The sequence below is a fragment of the Haematobia irritans genome, chromosome 1 (genome assembly GCF_050003625.1).
Source record: "Haematobia irritans isolate KBUSLIRL chromosome 1, ASM5000362v1, whole genome shotgun sequence".
Lineage (NCBI taxonomy): Eukaryota > Metazoa > Arthropoda > Insecta > Diptera > Muscidae > Haematobia > Haematobia irritans.
Window position 1 is genome coordinate 265,570,610 of NC_134397.1, and position 14,635 is coordinate 265,585,244.

Here is a 14,635-nt window from a genome sequence, read left to right on the forward strand (position 1 = left end):
AAAAAAACCAAAAATTAAAATTTGCTTCTTAGAAGCAAGTACACAAAACCCAAATTTGAAAGAGAATTGTGTCTTAAAACTATCCATACTTGTATTATCCGCTTCTTTGGCTCCGAATCAATACCAAAATTTTTAAAGTAAAGACAAAATCTTTGGAACCGGGCATGCGTTTTTTCAGTGTATATATAGTCGAAATCTTGTAACATAAAGATGATGTTTTAAGCAATAGCAGCAGTTAAAATCTTACTATTCCGGCCAATATCAGAGTTCCTAAAATAATGGGTTGTTATTAACAATAAATACCCGACATTTATTGTTAGTAGTAACCCATTTAGGAAGCCACCGTGGTGCAGTGGTAAACATGCCCGCCGTGTATACACAGGGTCGTGGGTTCAAACCCAGTTTCGACTAAACACCAAAAAGTTGTTCAGCGGTGGATTATCCCACCTCATTAATGCTGGTTAAATTTCTGAGTGTTTCAAAGCTTCTCTAAGCGGTTTCACTGGAATGTGGAACAGGGTTGATAAAGTTGACACTCACGCAAAAAAATTTTTTTTTGATTCAATCACGAAATTAATTGATCCAATTAATTTTTTAATTGAAATGTCTTCAATCATAGAAATGATAGTATCAATTAAAAAATTAATTGACAGTCAATTAAAAAATTAATTGATCCAATTAAAAAATTAATTGATACTATTAATTTGTGTGATTGATTTTTGTTTCAATTAAAAAATTTGTTGAATCAATTAAATTTTTAATTGAATATTTTTTAAAACTCAATTAAGATTTTTATTGGAAAAATGTTCGTGAAATTTGATACATTTCGACTGCCAAAAGCACCGTGGCACGACCGCGAGCCATTTGGTACTTTTTCATCACAATTACTCTATATAGAGTTATTTTGCCCTAAATGTGAACGTTTTTCAGATATCAACTCAACCCTAAATATTTTAAATAGCGGACTTTGAAGAAATAAACGTATTCCAAAAAGAGGATATTTTAGTTTTTATTACAGGATCTCAACATGTTTGAGATGAATATTGTCTATACCACATTCGTCCGAAAATGTGAAACGTGAAATGTGATTTTTTTGCCACACTGAGGAACATAGAATTACAAGATATTGTATATATTTGAAACGCTCAATAGGTGGCATTAGCAATAAAGCTTAGAGGTGGGCCCTGAACCGGTAAATTTTTTACTGTTTTGTAGATTGGTAGAATTCTTGATTTTGGTAGATTTTGTAAAGAGGTACTTCATCATACATATTCAACAGAAATAAACTTTTGAGAAAATTTTCTATAGAAATACAATTTTGGCAGAATCCTCTATGAAAATAAAATTTTGACAAAATTTTCTATAGAAATAAACATTTTACAAAATTTTGAATAGAAATAAATTGTTAACAAAATGTTCTATAAGAATAAATTGTTTGCTATAGAAATAAAATGTTGACAAAATTTTCTATGGGAATAAAATTTTGACAAAATTTTCTGTAGTTTTTTTTTTTAGAAAAACGAAAAAAATTGTCCAAATCGGTCTAGACTTAAGTGTACTTATTCTTTTACAATAGTCTTTAAATTTGATATTATGTAATTTTAGCACCTTTTGGCTTCGTAAAGTACCTTTTTAATACATTTTAGTACTTTTTCGTCAACACCATTTATCAAGTGATGCTAAAATATCGGACTGCCACTATACCTAACCTAACCCATTAACTGAACGAATTATCTTGGTAAAATTAACGAAATATGTTATTATTTTACAATAAAAGTAAACGAAAATATATTCTTTTTTCGAAAACTCTCATATTTTTTTATTCTTTTAAATAAAATTAAATATATATATATTTTCAAAGAACATTTTTATACTTTTTGGTAATTTTAGAGAAAAATATACGAAAAATAGTTAATGAGAATGTTTCGTAAAAATATTGAAGATAATTCTTTCGTTGCAGTAGCCGCATACGAAATATCCCAGCAAAAAAATGGAATTTGTTCCACAAACATTTCTTTTAAAGCCCATCCCAGGATCCCCCATCGAGTTTCTTCAACTTCCGATGCAGTCCTTTTGGACAAGTCCACAAACATTTCTTCTAAAGAGCATCGTGGGATCCCCAAATGATTTGTTTCTACTTCCGATGCAGTCCTTTTGGACAAGTATTGGAAAGAACGCAATCAGGGTATTTTAAGTGCAAATTTTGGACAATTAAATTTAAAAAAATTGAAAACTAATAAAAAAATAGAAAATTAATAAAAAGGTAAAAAATAATAATAATAAAAAATAAATTTCATCCCCGCTGGGATTTGAACCGTTTGACTTTTTCGCTTCCATGGAAGTTCTTTTGAGAAGATTTTGCAAATTACGAGAATTTTTAATTTTTTTCTTGATTTGTAATGAAAAAAAAAAAATATATTTATACGAAAATATATGCCGAAAATAAAAAATAAAAAGGATGCATAACATAACAAAATAATTTTTTTGAAAAATATTTGATAAAAAAATTGCCGCTGGTGAGATTTAAACCTGCGTTTCTTATTTTTTCGTTCATACTAATAAAGAATTTATCGAGAAGCAATTAGAATGTTATTCCTTGGTGTCGTATTACGAACACATTTGAATTGACCTTTCGACGCTTTATATTCAATGGCGTTTGTGGCTGAGTGTGCTAAGGCGTTCTGTTATGGTGCCAGCAAACTCAGGTTCAACCCCTGGTCGGAGCGAAAAAGTTTTTCAAATTGTAAAAATTAGATAATAGGAAAATAATAGTGTAATAAAACATATGGTTGAAAAAAAGTGAAATTGGTTGAAAAAATTTTTTTTTTGCTTTTTAAATTTCTTCATTCAAATTAACTTCCAGGGCACAACTTCTAAAGTAATGCATAGGATCCAAAAAGGGAATACTTCCGTCCTATGACAAGCCCGTGTAAAATTCATTGGAGATGATCCAAGTTTGCACTACTTCCGGATCAAAGATTGGGAATCCAAACTACTTTTTTGGAATCTCTTTTTTTGCTGGGATGTCATAACTTGAGGTCCGTGATTTTTCCTTTTTTATTGTTATTGAACTCGATCAACTTTTTTACTGATAAAAATATTTTCGCTAGAATTACCTTTGATGTGTTAGTTGGCGTCATTGCACTGAAAGAAGAGTTTTCTTTTTTGAGAAACGAAATTTGCCAAAAATTACAAAATTCACAAAAAAAGTGAATTTGTCAGGACTGACATTGTAGGTTAATTGTAAAAAATTTTTAACTAACTTTATTACAAATGCCGTTATCACAAAAATAAATATTTTTTTCGAGGCATTTAAAGATATTTTATAAGATAAATTGAAACTTGGTACACAGAAAAAAGTAAACTGCCAAGAAAATTAGCTAGCTTAATTAAATTGTACTCGATTTTTTGAAATTTCTACAATAAAGATGTTATGTTTTTGACCTTTACGAAAGTACATCCCCTCATACAGAGAATTTTTTCACCAAAATATTTCCAATTAAAACTTTGATTGCATTTTCAACCAATTAAAACAATTATTAAAACAAAAACTAATTAAAACAAAAATTAATCACAAAAAATAATGGTATCAATTAATTTTTTAATTGAATTAATTTTGTCATTAAATGTGTGAGTTGGTCTAATCTTTTGCTCTATGCTTCTGATTTGAAAATCTTCCTTCGTATTAATTCCGCTAGTGATTTTTATACCCTCCACCATAGGATGGGGGGTATATTAACTTTGTCATTCCGTTTGTAACACATCGAAATATTGCTCTAAGACCCCATAAAGTATGTATATTCTGGGTCGTGGTGAAATTCTGAGTCGATCTAAGCATGTCCGTCCGTCTGTTGTAATCACGCTAACTTCCGAACGAAACAAGCTATCGACTTAAAGCTTGGCACAAGTAGTTGTTATTGATGTAGGTCGGATGGTATTGCAAATGGGCCATATCGGTCCACTTTTACGTATAGCCCCCATATAAACGGACCCCCAGATTTGGCTTGCGGAGCCTATAAGTGTAGCATATTTCATCCGATCTGGCTGAAATTTGGTTTATGATATAAGTATATGGTTTTTAACAACCATGCAAAAATTGGTCCATATCGGTCCATAATTATATATAGCTCATATAAACCGATCCCCAGGTTTGACCTCCGGAGCCTCTTAGAGGAGCAAAATTCATCCGATTCGGTTGAAATTTGGTACGTGGTGTTAGTATATGGTATCTAACAACCATGCAAAAATTGGTCCATATCGGTCCATAATTATATATAGCACTCATATAAACCGATCCCCAGATTTAACCTCCGGAGTCTCTTGCAGGAGCAAAATTTATTCGATCCGGTTGAAATTTGGTACGTAGTGTTACTATATGGTCTCTAACAAAAATGAAGAATTGGTCCATATCGGTCCATAAATATATATAGGCTTTTACTCACCTACGTGCAATTTTTGGATAAATTCTCCTTAAATTATTCATACCTTATGTATAAAAATTAATTACATATAATTTTACTTATCACGCCATTTTTTTCGTTTTATTTTTTTGTTTTCGTTTTAAAATCCATAAATCTCTGACCTGTTCAGTCTAAAAGTAGATCATTTATTCAATTAAATCAAACTCAATGTTTCCCCCCACTAAAACCTTATATTTCAAATTGTGAAGTATGACCCTAGGCGTCACCCCTGCTCTCAATATAGAAGTGCAATGCTATTTAATCGTTTGCAAAACCAATTTATATAAAATTGAATATGCACTTTTTTGCTTCGCCTTAATCGTTAGGACTTGTGCTCTCCAATATATGTATGTGACCAGTGTCTATTCGTATTCATTTAGACCACTGTCCACCTATTTTCCAAGTACACTAGGAACAATTTGCGTCTGAAAATGTATATTCACAAATTCGGACTATTAAACCAGGAATTTCACAATATTGTATGGATAATATCTTTTTTGAAATTGTAGGTATGAATAGATGATGCGAGTTCCTTGATCTCCGATGAGAGCCGAAGATTAAGTTACTCGCGAAGTAGTGTTCAATTCTATAGCAACATTTTACCAAGAAACCAAATTATAAATAACATTCTCTAACAATACACATATCCTTGTTTTTTTTCTCTGTGTAGATCTCTATCCACCAATCACTCCTTCATTCTAGACTCTAACTCAGGCGACCATTCATTTAGGGAATTTATTAACTCATATCTTGTTGAGCGATAAATCATGACGGCTTTTTAGCGTTTCGTTATTTTTTTGTTTCTTCTCTTCTGTTTATGACATTAGCTCACATGATGTATGAGCGATCATAGTGCATGTCCTACATCTAAGAGGGGGGACGCAATTGAATCGATTGGTCTCTGGTGGAATTTGCAAACTCATATGCAAAGTATTTGGCTAATACCTCACCTTTCCTTGTGCTCGGCCAATTTTATCAATGGGACATTGTAGTGCGTTCGCTGTTCATTTTTTTTTGTCTTCCAAATAATAGGACATGGGGTGTTGTGGGTTGGAATTGAGTTTTTGTCATGTCTTTACCCAAACAATTTTAACAAGTTAATTTATTTATTTGGATTTTTGTTAGCACCTCCATAGATTTTTATGGGTAAATTCGAAAACGGTGTATGAAGGAAGTGTCGTAGTTGTTGAGGTATTCAATTTACATTGAGTTGGGCAATAGATTAATAATGGGGATAGAAAAAGTTTCATTATGTCAAAGAAATATGATATGCGTATGTGTATATGTATATGTAATTGACCCAACGAAACGAATACGTACATATAACGAAATGCTTCATTATTACAAAAAAATCTGCTAAACTATGAAACGTTTCGTATTATTAATAAAACTTTTCATTGTATTTATAAAAAAATGTTTTGGCCTAATGAACAAAATTCTTTGGCCTAATGTTAATGAAATTTTCTTTGTGTGTATTCATTGCAATCATTGAGGCTTTGGTACAATCAAGTATAAATACAGGGTAGCTGACATGAAGTTTTACAAAATCAAATTATCATAATTTTTTTAACAAAAATATTTTTTTACTTATTCAAATGTTGTGATGTTTTGGATAGAAGTTGAAGGATAGAAAAATTAGTCTCATATCATTCACATGAGATTCGGTGATGGAAAGCCATTAAATATATTCTTGTGTTCTCTTTATCATTATTACACTGAAAAAAATCGTGAGAACGAAGATTTCTTGTCCTTAAAATACGAATCTGGCTTTTCACCAAAAAATGAAATAAAAAATAACGTTTACTCTGTTTTTACCCTATTTGAAACAAAAAAGTTAAAATTACTGATTAAAAATATGATAAAGCGATTTATAAAAAATTGAGCTACAAAAACTTCCTATATATTTAAAATAAAGAACATCTTTTGCATTTTTGGAAGTGCTTTTAAAGTCTTTAGACGAGATAGACATATGGTGTCTTTGGAAATAATGCTCAGGGTCGGCTTCTAAGTCGATTTAGTCATGTTCGTCCGTCCGTATGTCTGTGAACACATTTCGCATTTTTAGTCTAATGTACTTCAAATTTGCGAAAAAAATTAAATCGGTTCAGATTTAGGCGGCTAAATTTGAATTGAAATGAGTGGACATATTCGGCGGCGGCGTCGACTCTGCGGCATCATTCCCTGCTCAGAGTTAGAAAAAACCCCCATATACACGTTTGCTGTAATTAAAACTCTTCCACAGGCATAGAAAAAGCATGTTTGGCCATGGTATCCATTCAATGCTTATCTAGAGCATGTAATTCTCGCGAAAACCATGTATTTTGTCTTTGTAAAAATAATTTTCGAGCAGCGAAAAATGTATGCTGGCATTAAGCATTTAAATGGTTCTCAAATGCCGCAAACATGTTCTTATATTTAAATGATAGTATATGAGACCATTACATGGTCGAGAAAATAGGTACCTGACCATTAATTTTTTTGACTTTTTTGCAGCGAAAAGATTTTTATAAAAAACATTGAGCAGGTACACATTCCAAGCAACAGTTAGTGTGTTTATTATTGCTTGGAATGGACGGAGGAATTGCTTTTGTGTTTATTTTTTTATTCAGAAGTGGCACGAGGATTTATTTAAAACAAGTAAGGAAAGTCTAAAGTCGGGCAGGGCCGACTATATTATACCCTGCACCACTTTGTAGATCTAAATTTTCGATACCATATCACATCCGTCAAATGTGTTGGGTGCTATATATAAAGGTTTGTCCCAAATATATACATTTAAATATCACTCGATTTGGACAGAATTTTATAGACTTTTACAAAATCTATAGACTCAAAATTTAAGTTGGCTAATGCACTAGGGTGGAACACAATTTTAGTAAAAAACAAGTATATACAGCAGTAAATTCGGCCGGGCCGAATTTTAAATACCCACCACCATGAATCAAGTATAATAGTTTACTATGAAAACTCTTGGTCGTTGTGGGTTACTTGATAATATATAGAATTGTAGGGGGTTTGATGACAAATCTTCTTCCAAACGAGCCAGCTCCCGAAGACAAACTTTAAAGATTCTACCTATGAAGACCAGATAAGATTCTGGATTTATGAGAACCAATTTTGTTAGAGTTTTAGAGAAAATATAAACATGTCGTGTATATATTGACCGATATGGTCCATTTTCGACACACCTCTTTATAGTCCCACAATACCTCTAGATTTCCAATTTCAGGCAAATCGGATGGTAAATATAGTTTCTAGACGCCCAAGAAGCAAAATCGGGAGATCGGTCTATATGGGGGCTATATCAAAACATGGACCGATACGAACGATTTTCGACACACCTCCTTATGGTCCTAAAATACCTCTAGATTTTCAATTTCAGACAAATCGGATAGAAAATACTGTTTCTAGACGCCTAAGAAGCAAAATCGGGAGATCAGTCTATATGGGGGCTATACTAAAACATGGACCGATACTGACAATTTTCGACACACCTCTTTATGGTCCCAAAATACCTCTAGATTTCCAATTTCAGGCAAATCTGATAAAAACTACGGTTTTTATAGGCCCAAGACCCCAAATCGGGAGGTCGGTTTATATGGGGACTATATCAAAACTTGGACCGATATAGCCCATCTTCGAACTTGACCTGCCTGCAAACAAAAAACTAATCTGTGCCAAATTTCGGGACGATAGCGCCATTATTGAAGGCTGTAGCGTGATTACAACAGACAGACAGACAGACAGACAGACAGACAGACAGACGGACAGACGGACATGCTTATATCGTCTTAGAATTTCTCCCTGATCAAGAATATATATACTTTATATAGTCGGAAATCGATATTTCGATGTGTTACAAACGGAATGACAAACTTATTATACCCCCGTCACCATTTTATGGTGGTGGGTATAACAAGTAAAGAAAGTCTAAAGTCGGGCGGGGCCGACTATATTATACCCTGCACCACTTTATAGATCTAAATTTTCGATACCATATCGCATCCGTCAAATGTGTTGGGTGCTATATATAAAGGTTTGTCCCAAATACATACATTTAAATATCACTCGATTTGGACAGAATTTTATAGACTTTTACAAAATCTATAGACTCAAAATTTAAGTTGGCTAATACACTAGGGTGGAACACAATTTTAGTAAAAAACAAGTAAAGAAAGTCTAAAGTCGGGCGGGGCCGACTATATTATACCCTTCACCACTATGTAGACCAACATTTGTGTTACCATCTGAACTACTTCAAATTTGCTGGGAGCTATATAAAGGTTTGCATTTCCAGATACAAATACTTATAATGGAGACAATTTTTTGTACTTCTACAAAATCTCTAGAATCAAAATTGAAATCGGCTAACGCCCTGGAATGAAACACAATGTTAATATAAAATAAAAAGATATGAGAAATATGAAGCGAGAGAAATTTTAATGCATTTGTAGAAAAGAGCATTTATGATTTTCCAGGCGATATTTATGTATTCGCTATATAGGACAATTTGAGTAACATTTACAATTTTTGCTACTCAGCAGTGACGATTTTACAAGGATATTGGTTAGATCTTGCCAAGATATGTGGTCAAGTGTGGGCTGTGATATATTATTTGGTCAAGTCGTGCGACTAGGAGGAAACTATCCAGTCAATTGGAGGAAAATCCCATTGTAAATGGGTCTAAAATATATAGTCTACCATATTTTCTAAACTCTGTTGTACATATATATGGGAGCTATATATAATCTGAACCGATTTTGACAAAATTTGACATGCTATCTCTGCTAAATTTCACGTAAATGAGAGTATAACTCTGACCCCCGTGGTCATTTGAGTGTAAATCGGGCGAAAGATATATATGGGAGCTATATCTGAACCGATTTCAACCAAATTTGGTACACTTACCGATACTATTAAACGTACTCCTTGTACAAAATTTGAACTAAATCACGGCAAAACTCTAGTTTTTGAGGCCATATAAGTGCAAGTCGGACGAAAGATATATATGGGAGCTATATCTAAATCTGAACCGATTTCAATCAAATTTACCAAGCATTGGTAGAATGTCAATTCAACTCTCTGTGCAAAATTTCACGAAAATCGGTGGTAAACTTTTGCCTCTGTTGCCATATGAGTCTAAATCGGACGAAAGATATATATGGGAGCTATATCTATATCTGAACCGATTTAGCTGATATTTTGCGAGTTTTTCGAGACTCATAAAATATTCGGATGTACTGAATTTGAAGAACATCGTTTGATAAACACGCAAATTATGACCAGATCAGGGATAAATATATATGGCAGCTATATCTAAATCTGAACCGATTTTTGTCCCAAAAAACGATCCTATGCCAAATTTGAGTACGATCGGACTTAAACTGCGACCTGTACTTTGCGCACAAAAATACATGAACAGACAGACAGACAGACGGACAGACAGACAGACAGCCAGACAGACAGACGGACATCGCTAAATCGACTCAGAATTTAATTCTAAGACGATCGGTATACTAAACGATGGGTCTCAGACTTTTCCTTCTTGGCGTTACATACAAATGCACAAACTTATTATACCCTGTACACCCTCAAAAAAAATTGCTTCTTTAACATATGTTCCAAACATATTTTGCAGGAAACACATATATTATTGGATACTGCCGAAACATTAATATGTTTGTTTTATGTGAACATATTATATGTTTGGCAGCATTTTGAGCCCAAAAATATTATATGCTTGGAAGAATTTTTCCCAAAGACGATTGTGCTCGTTGTCCAACATACCCGTAATTTTCAATTCCACGAAATATTTTAGTTCTTGGCACCTTTTTCTGTAATACAAATAATGTTGAAGAAATTATTCACTTTTATAAATTTTTTAAATTTTACCTTTCGCCTGCACGGAGAATCGAACCGAGGACCATACAGTTTGTAAGCCAACACACTATTCACTGGACTACGTAGCTGTTATAGTCACCAGTAGATAATTATCGTTATAAGTTATCGTTATAAGTTAACATTATTTAACAGAAACATACATTTGTTTGCCACGTGGAGCAGTGGTTAGCATATCTGCCTTGCATGCAAAGGGTCGTGGGTTCAATCCCTGCTCCGACCGAACACTTTTTTTTAATTTACACATTTTTATTTATACTATATTAAATTTTTATAATGAAACTTCGAAATGTGGGTTATTAATCATTTTACTGTCCCAACTCTAAAAAGAGTATAGTGCCCTTTCGTTATTTTTATGGAGACCCCAGATTTCTTTTAACGAACCAAGTAACAAATTGTGCCCATAATGCCAAAATGATAAACAAAACACATGTCCACACATACATAAAATGCTGCTCTCAAGGCGAAAACATATGCTATTTGTTTTTCAAATGTCTATTATCTTTATTCAAATTAAGTAATATTTAGACTTAAGCATATCAAATTTTTGGCCTTATCATAAAACAGTTTTCCGAAACAACATAAAAGCGGTTTCACAGAAATTGTTCTCTTTTGATTCTTTCACTGTGTTATGTTGATATCTTTCGTCAACTCTCCCGGTTTCCATCTCTATTTCTTTCTCTATACTCTCTCTGTCGCTTTGAATAAAATATCACAACATATGTATGTTTAGTCGAAATTTGTAAATTTATATATGTTTGTATTCGCACATATGATTTTTATGAAACATTCATGCCCCAAACATAATATATTCTAACATATTAACATAGATGAAGGGTATAAATACGGGAAACATTTAAATCTGAAGCAATTTTAAGGAAACTTCGCAAAAGTTTATTTATGGTTTATTGCTCGATATATATGTATTAGAAGTTTAGGAAAATTAGAGTCATTTTTACAAATTACCGACTAAGCAGTGGCGATTTTATAAGGAAAATGTTGGAATTTTGACCATTTTTGTCGAAATCAGAAAAACATATATATGGGAGCTATATCTAAATCTTAACCCATTTCAATCAAATTTGGCACACATTACTATATAATTGTACTCCTAGTGCAAAATTTCAACAAATTGGGCCAAAACTCTGGCTTCTGGAGCCATATAAGTCCATATCGGACGAAAAATATTTATGGAAGCTATATCTAAATCTGAACCGATTTCAATCAAATTTGGAACACATGACTATACTACCATTTGTACTCCTTGTGCAAAATTTCAAGCTAATCGGGATAAAACTCTGGCTTCTGGTCCATATAAGTGCATATCGGATGAAAGATATATATGGGAGCTATATCTAAATCTGAATCGATTTCAACCAAATTTGGCACGCATAGCTACAATGCTAAATCTACTCCCTGTGCAAAATTTCAACCAAATTGGGTCAAAACTCTGGCTTTTAGGACCATATTAGTCCATATAGGGCGAAAGATATATATGGGAGCTATATCTAAATCTGAACCGATTTCAATCAAATTTTGCACACTTGACTATACGACTAAGTGTTATGTTTGTACAAAATTTCAAGCAAATCGGTATAAAACTCTGGCTGCTGGGTCCATATTAGTGCATATCTGGCGAAAGATATATATGGGAGCTATATCTAAATCTGAACCGATTTCTTCCAAAATCAATAGGGTTCTATTCTGACCCAAATTAGGAACATGTGCCAAATTTCAAGGCGATTGGACTTAAATTGCGACCTAGACTTTGATCATAAAAATGTGTTCACAGACAGACGGACGAACAGACGGACAGGCGGACATGGTTATATCGGCTCAGGGACCCACCCTGAGCATTATTGCCAAAGACACCATGTGTCTATCTCGTCTCCTTCTGGGTGTTACAAAAAATTTCAAGCAAATCGGTATAAAACTCTGGCTGCTATGTCCATATTACTGCATATCTGGCGAAAGATATATATGGGAGCTATATCTAAATCTGAACCGATTTCTTCCAAAATCAATAGGGTTCTATTCTGACCCAAATTAGGAACAAGTGCCAAATTTCAAGGCGATTGGACTTAAATTGCGACCTAGATTTTGATCACAAAAATGTGTTCACAGACAGACGGACGGACGGACGAACAGACGGACATGGTTATATCGGCTCAGGGACCCACCCTGAGCATTATTGCCAGAGACACCATGTGTCTATCTCGCCTCCTTCTGGGTGTTACAAACATATGCACTAACTTATAATAGCCTGTTCCACAATGTGGCGCAGAGTATAAAACAAAACATCAGAGAAATGCGTAACAAAACTCGCATTCGCTTTTTTATGGAGAAAGAATCTTTTTTTTATTTTTTATTTATTTTAATTTATGGGTATAGAAAAAGTTTGAGTATGGAGTATTGATGTAGAAGGATTTGTAGTAAGGGATTGACTTAGGTTGTCATCTCATTGCCTTAAGCTCTTTCATACCTTTCTTATAGTCATTATCGATCAATGATCTATATCAATATTCTGACCTTAATACTGATTAATAGTTCTTCAGGCTATGTCCTTTTGTTTGGAAATTCACCTGAATGATATTACGACTTTCAATGACATTACTAGGAAAGTAAAAAAAAATTAATGATATCAATTCAAGGAGTGACCCAAGGAACAGAGCAATCATTAGCATACATAAAACCTGGTGATTTGTGACAATAACCAATTACGACAAAGGCTACCACAAAAATTCTCATATGCCTACCATCAAGAGATGAATGTCCATACCTTGATAAGGTGTTAAAATGAAAATGCTTACTAATCATGATCTGCCAAAAATTTCGAAATAAATCCCAGACAAAGCGGCTCCAAACTGTCTGGTTTGGTTTGATTTTCAAAAATTGGGTGATACCTTAAATTGATGAGAATATTGTTAAAGGGCCTACAATTCCCCATAAATACTGTTTTGTGTATAAGATTAGCCATATTGATGATAAGTGGTGAAGTTCTGTTTTCATTAGGTTTTCAAGTTCTTTGTATTGCCCCCCTTACGATGATGATGATAAGAAAGAGATTTTGAGGTAAGAGTGTGCGGAGTAACAACAGTCCTACCTATAATTCGTTATGCCCTTATGACAATTACTACCCATTTTTCTTACATTCCCCCTCAGCATATGGATGAATATCAATGACCTACCGATTGATCTCCAGTTGTGAGTATTTTGAATAGAGCCATTGATTCTTTTGGGGGCATACAAAATCAATTTTTAATTGTGTATCCAATTCAATTTGATTGAATTGAATTGAATTCGAACTCAGAATGATCAGACGAGAATCATTGTCCATAGTCGATAACAATAGCATCTCCCGTTAACACAGACCATTGGAAGTGTGAATAATGTAATAAGTCAAGATTTTGATGATCACTAATCATTTGCAGCGTTTACACTTTTCGATGCTCTGGAGTACCTACCTTTTAACAAAGAAATTATGTGGATCTCTTATCTTCAAAGGCCGGAGACTTAAAAGTTCATATCTCATTGCTGCTTAACTGATTGATTTATTGTGCTGGTCTCAGTAAATCATGGAGCAAAAAAAAATCGAAGGTATTTGACTGATTTATAAACAAACAATGACACAAGTGGATTCATGGATCTTTGTTTATCGTGGAGAGATTCTGAAGCAAAGATAATGACCAATGATCGTTGAGAAGTGTAAATGTAACTGGTCTCATGATGTTGAGGCATAGATCAAACGCTCAAAACAATTTTGAATAATTGAAATGATGAAAAATTATTTCTCGTTCATCATTTGGAATTGGTCGCTTCGATGAATTCGAAGATGATGTGTAAGTTTGTATGTGAAGCGATTATTTCAAAATTTATTTATTCTTTCTCCTTTTGATTAGATTGGGTGCTTTTTTATGATAAATTCAGCATTTTGTTTGATCAGCAGCAGCATCATCATCATTATAAACTTATTTTCTTATTGAAATTTGTTTAATTGAAAATCAAAACAAATTTTAAAAATATGGGTAACTTCATAGAAAGTTGAACAATCTCGAAAATATAGCGAATAGTGTCGTCAAAAAGCAAAGAATTTTTTTTTTTGATTCCGAAATGGTTAAAAATTTAATCGAAAGCTTTGCTGGATACGACCAGATGTTTTGAGGATCTCTCTAATTCGAATCTCGATTACATATTCACAGTGAATGACCCCAATTCGCAACTGGAAGTGTTTAATGATGTGGTACAGGATGTATATGACCGTCATGTTCCTCTCAAGT